This window comes from Camelina sativa, chromosome 9 (genome assembly GCF_000633955.1).
Source record: "Camelina sativa cultivar DH55 chromosome 9, Cs, whole genome shotgun sequence".
NCBI lineage: Eukaryota > Viridiplantae > Streptophyta > Magnoliopsida > Brassicales > Brassicaceae > Camelina > Camelina sativa.
In genome coordinates this window covers 34,129,964-34,135,963 of record NC_025693.1, presented here as the reverse complement: position 1 = coordinate 34,135,963, position 6,000 = coordinate 34,129,964, and the positions used below count along the sequence as shown (strand labels likewise).

Below are 6,000 nucleotides of genomic sequence, written 5' to 3'. Positions count from 1 at the left end.
ACGTGTTGAGGGCCCAGTTCTGAATGCTACAAGTGGGGAAGCTTCTTTTAAGCATCAAGATCCTGTATTGGAGGGAGAGGCTAGTGAGCAACCAGCCACTGGAGGGATTGATTTCAGGACAATCCTTAATCTTGCTGAGACATTAACTCATTCTAGAGATCCTCAAGTGAGGGGATTTGTGAAAATGCTATACACAATATTATTCAAATGGTTTCCGGATCAGCCCTTTAGGGTTCAAATGCTAAGGAGACTTGTAGATAGATTCACCAGCCCTACGAGTAGCAGCCACGATTTAGACTTAGACTTGGAGATTCTAGCTATTCTGATTTTTCAAGAGCAAGAGGTTGCTAGACCCGTTTTAGCCATGCTGAAAAAGGCTGTGGAACATGCAAATATTGACAGGGCAGCCCTGTGGCATCAATTGCGTGCAAACAAGGAAGAGCTTGTCCGGTTGAAGGAAGAAAAGAAGACGGAGATTCAATCTATGATGAAGGAGAAATCTAGCATCACACAAAAATTAAGTGAATCTGAGGCTGCAAACACCCGTCTTAAGGTATGTGCTTACTTCATTTTGTCTGCTGTGAGAGTGTGATGATGCTGGAAGTGTTTGGCATTCTGTGATCATACCCTTACTAATACTGTGTATCAAATGGCAGTCTGAAATGAAAGCTGAGATTGACCGCTTTGCTAGAGAAAAGAAGGATCTGGTAGAACAGTTTCGGGATGTAGAGAGTCAGCTGGAATGGATCCGATCAGAACGTCAAGATGAGATAGATAAGCTCTCGTCTGAGAAGAAAACTCTTTTGGATCGCCTTCACGAAGCAGAGACGCAACTTGCTTTGCTAAAAACTCGAAAGCGTGATGAACTTAAGGTACGGACTTGAAATAAAATGTGGAGAATATGGTTGCAGAAAATGAATAATGATCAGATATTTTATAATTACGGCAAATTGAATATCTCACTTAACAAGTGATGCCATTTTCTTTGTTAAAAATACAGAAGGTAGGAAAAGAGAAAAGTGCTCTAACTGAGAAGCTAAAGGTAACAGAGGCAGCTCGGAAAAGATTTGAAGAAGAGTTGAAACGGTATGCTACTGAAAATGTAACTCGGGAGGACTTACGCAAGTCACTTGAGGATCAAATCAGGCAACTGACACAGACAGTAGGGCAGACAAAAGAAGAGAAACGAGAGAAAGAAGATCAGATTGCTCGGTGTGAAGCTTACATTGATGGAATGGAATCCAAACTCCAAGCTTGCCAGGTTTGATAGAGACAGAACAGATATATGTTTTCTATTTCTGCGTTTCTCGTTTTAGAGCTCACTTAAACTCCTCTGATGTGATGATACTTTTCAACAGCAATACATCCACACACTAGAATCCTCACTTCGAGAAGAGATTTCAAGACATGCGCCACTGTACGGTGCCAATTTAGAGTCTCTATCGATGAAGGAACTGGACACAATAGCTCGGATCCATGAGGAAGGGCTAAGACAGATACATGCCCTTCAACAACGTAAGGGACACACTTTATCACATGGTCTCCCTCAGGGTCACACACTTTACCCGACTACACCGCCTCAGCTTCCTCCAATGGCGATCGGTTTGCCACCTCAGCTTGTTCCTAATGGTTCAGGGGTTCACTCAAACGGCCATATCAACGGTTCCGTCAGGCCTTGGTTTAGCCACCACACCTAAAAAAAAAAATACGTCTTTTTTCCATAGGAAGACTACGACAAAAGTATGATGGCCTCTTGAGTTTGTTTTTGAGGTAAAATCAATCAATCAACATCATCAATGTTTAATTTTCCTTATATATTTATTTTTCTCTGAGATTTTCCGGGGGTCTTATTTTGGCTGTGGCTCAAAGTAGAAGATTAATAAAAAATAGAGGGATGGGATACGTATGCACAAATTTCACTGTGAAAGAAAAAAAAATGTTGTAAAAGCTGTTTTGCCGATGGAATCAACAGTTGCAAAGAGCCTTGTGCTTCTCTTTGTTTTTTTTTTTTTTTTTGGCTCATGTCTCTCAGAATTCGGGTATAAGCTAAGCTTGGGAGGATTGCACTGACAGGAAAGCTTTTTTATTTGGTAGATCACTGAACACTTTCTAAAGTTTGAATTTGCAGACTAGCATTTATTAAGATATGCTTAGTTAGAGATAACTAACACCTTTTTATGAGAAAATGACTTATATATCCAGAACTGGTAGATTTCGGTCAGGGTTTGTATGCTTATATTATACATATCACAGAATATATTTGTTTGTGCCCATAAGAAATCACAAAGCCAATCATCATTAGTAGTATTTGGAACTCTAATTTTAATGTATTTTCTATTCTAGGGTTACCGCACTACTCCTACATGTACATATTGTTTTCTCAGTTTTTATATGTAAACTTTTTGCCTCTTAATATATTACCACAAAAAAGTTTAATTCTTTAGAAAACTACACAAAGTTTTCATTTTATCTAAAATCCTACTTTTCCAATTGAACCGTTCTATAACCGATAATCATTTAATTCGGTTTTATTTGATCTGAATTTAACTGATTTTTTTACCAGATTTTAACTGGTTTGACCCAAAATTATTAAAAATGAAAAAAAGTATTCCTTCATTCATTCTTCGAAGAAACAGTATTTTTTTTTTTCTTCGAACAAGAAGGATGACTATTTGTTTTTTTTCAACTTTTTTTAATTTTTAATTCTTTTGAGTCAAATTGGTTAAAATCTGTAAAAATTGGTTAAATTCAGATCAAATAAAACCGGATTAAATGATTATCGGTTATAGATTGGTTCAAAAGGGGAAAGTAGGATTTTAGGTAAAACGAAAAGCTTGTGTAGTTTTCTAAAGAATTAATTCATCCATACTTTCACCTAAATTTTAAAAATGTCCCTTCATCCATACTATTTTTAAAAAAGACCCATTTTAAAAATTTTATCGATAATGCTTTTAAAAATTTGAGATATACTCAAATAAGTGTTGTAACTTTAGAAAAGCATACACAAACTACCTTAATTCATATAAAAATTCTTGTAAATATCTTATATATAATGTATAAATACTTTTTAAAAACTTTATAAAAACCTTGTAAAACATTTTCAAATACCTTTTAAAACCTTATAAAACTTTACAAAAAGCTTGGATTGAGTTTCCAAATAGTGAAGTGTGACACTCCGGTTTCAGAGACTTGAGGAGAGATCTAAAAGAATTTATTTGGCCACCTATATCAGCAAAATGCACTTATCTTTTCGGTCAAGAGTTCTGAGAGAACTCCACAGTTAAGCGTGCTTATGCTGGAGTATTCTCAGGATGGATGACTTTTCGGGAAGTGACTGTCGAAACTATGCGAATGAGGACAAAACAAAGGGAAAGATCATGTGGTGATTTGTAGAGACGGTAACAAATTTTTAAAACCTCCCAGACGTAGCAAACCGACCGTCGGATATGGTGGGCTCACGGGCCTAGTGAGAGAACGTGAGGCTCACTAAGGAAGGTGTGCCCATGAACTGTGAATGGACATGAGACTCACTAAAAGGTGGCGGTCGGGGTGTTACATGAATATCTTTCTAAACCTAATAAAGCTTTAAAACACTTTTAAATTTAATGAGGGATATTTTTGAAAATGAACAATTAAAAAGGATATTTTCCAAAATGGACACGACACATACGTTTCTCAAAAATTGTCTTGTATTTTATTTTCCAACTGTAAATAGAATATTTTACTGTATTTTCCAATTATAGTGAAATGTTGTCTAGTTTGAGATTTGACTTTATAAATTGCAAAAAATACTTAGGTATCTTTAATTTGGGAAAAATATTTTCCAAGCATCAAGATAGATAACTTTAATTTGGGAAAAATATTTAGGTTCACCCCTAGGGATGAACGCTTGTATTCATCTCCTCCCTTCTCAATCAATCACATTCTTCTATATAATATTTCATTTAAAAAATAAATCAAAATTAAATTAAAATACAAAAAATTAAGGTATCAAATTATGTTTACTTTTAATTAAGAAAATTTAAATATTTACTTGGTTTAGATTTTACAATTAAACAAGGTTATATATCGATTTGGGTTTATAAATGAGAATTAGGGTTTAGATTTAACAATTATAATGAAATTATATGTCGTTTTAGATTTACAAATAATGTGATTAGGGTTTAGATTTTACAATTACAACGAATTTATATGTCGGTTTGAGTTTACAAATGAGGTGGTTAGAGTTTAGATTTTACAATTACCCTAAAATTATATGTTGGTTTGGGTTTACAAATGAGGTGGTTAGGGTTTATATTTTACAATTAGAAGAAAATTATATGTCGATTTGGATTTACAAATGAGGTGGTTAGAGTTTAGATTTTATAATTAGAACGAATTTATATATCGGTTTGAGTTTACAAATGAGATGGTTAAGGTTTAGATTTTACAATTAGAATGAATTTACATATCGGTTTGTTTATAAAAGAGCGGTTTAAGTTTTCTATTTTACAATAATGTATACAAATTTTGTTTCCTTATTTTATAAGGAGGTGAATAAAGAAGTTCACCCCTAGAGGTGAACCCAAAATTTGTTTGCCTTAAAAAAGACTTATTTTTTTTCTATTAGCAAAAAATGCAAAATTTCAAACAATACATGATTGTTGGTTAGTCAACATTTTTAGGAAAATAGATAAACTTTTATTAAATATATAAGTTGTTTTATATGAGAGCTAAAAAACTTGAATCATTTTTATGTGTTTATTCAGAAATATAAAATATCAATCATGGAGTTGGGATATTTGAGAATGTAGCTTGCAACAACATTGTATTCCTTTACAATAGCCCCCCGAGAATCCGTAGCTAGTACGGCACAATGTGTTGCAGTCTGGCTTAAGTCCATGTGAACATACCCCTGGACAAAATTCATCATTTTCTGACCTTGCTTCTGATCCTGTAAATAAATTAGCATACAATCATTATTATGCATTATTACTATATTTCTTAAAAGTAATTGTATACTATGAACATAGTAAATTTAAATTAATATATATATATATATATATATATTGTATACTTATTTAAATGTATACATATTTAAATATATATATATATATATATATATATATTTAAATTAATTTAAAGTAATTGTATACTCATTATATATATATATATATTAATTATTGCTTGAGCTACCAATCATGGAGTGATATTTTAGTAATGTTTAGTTAACAGAAAAAAATATGAGCAAGAACTTTTGTGTCTTTGTGGGAAGAGAATAACATTCTTTATGTTCTTCAGAATTTTGAAACTTTAACTATTAATAATTGTAGTATATTTAATTAATGTTTGGTTGAAAAAAAAAAAATCATAGTATATATATTATGATGCATTAGTCTTATTTATGTAGTTGACAAACCTGTGATCAAGAACAGTAGAATGATAGAAACTGCAATGAAAGGATATTGAGATCTCCGAATATCCATCCCTCTCTATTTTTCGTTTTTTTAAATCTTGTTTATTTGGATGATTTTGGAATAGGTATAGAGATTTGAAGCTACTTATATAGTCAAATTCGGAAATCTTAGTCAAATATATAAAATTCTATTCAAACCTACCAAATTTATTGTAAAAATGAATTAGGATGTGGTTGTCTCTTGGAAATGAATTGAATTAGTATGCATTAACTTTGACTTTGTAGTATAAATCTCTATACATACTATAATAAACACAATATTTCAAAGATAACAATTCTAAATTAGTTAAAATATATGGAAAATGATACTTTCCAAATTAGTTAAAGTTTTTGAAAAAATTATAGTAATGTTCATATTGTAATCAAGAGGTAGGGGTACCTCAAGGAGTTTAAGATGTGAAATTGGACGAAATCAGAGAAGGATTTGATGAACTTTACAAACACTCAAATGTAATTGAAAATAAATTCGATTAAAAACTTATAAGCACTTCTTTTTTTTTTGATTTGCAATAAAGTTGTGACGGCTCTGTCATTCTATCGCAAAT

The 6,000-nt window shown here is 32.2% G+C and overlaps 1 long non-coding RNA gene across 1 annotated transcript; it reads right to left on the bottom strand.

Moving 5' to 3' along the window:
* On the bottom strand, positions 4,719-5,564 carry LOC104713997. The gene is made up of 2 exons (XR_755705.1): positions 5,399-5,564; positions 4,719-4,933 (listed from the first exon to the last, which is right to left on the bottom strand). It is a non-coding gene; the product is annotated as an uncharacterized LOC104713997 (long non-coding RNA).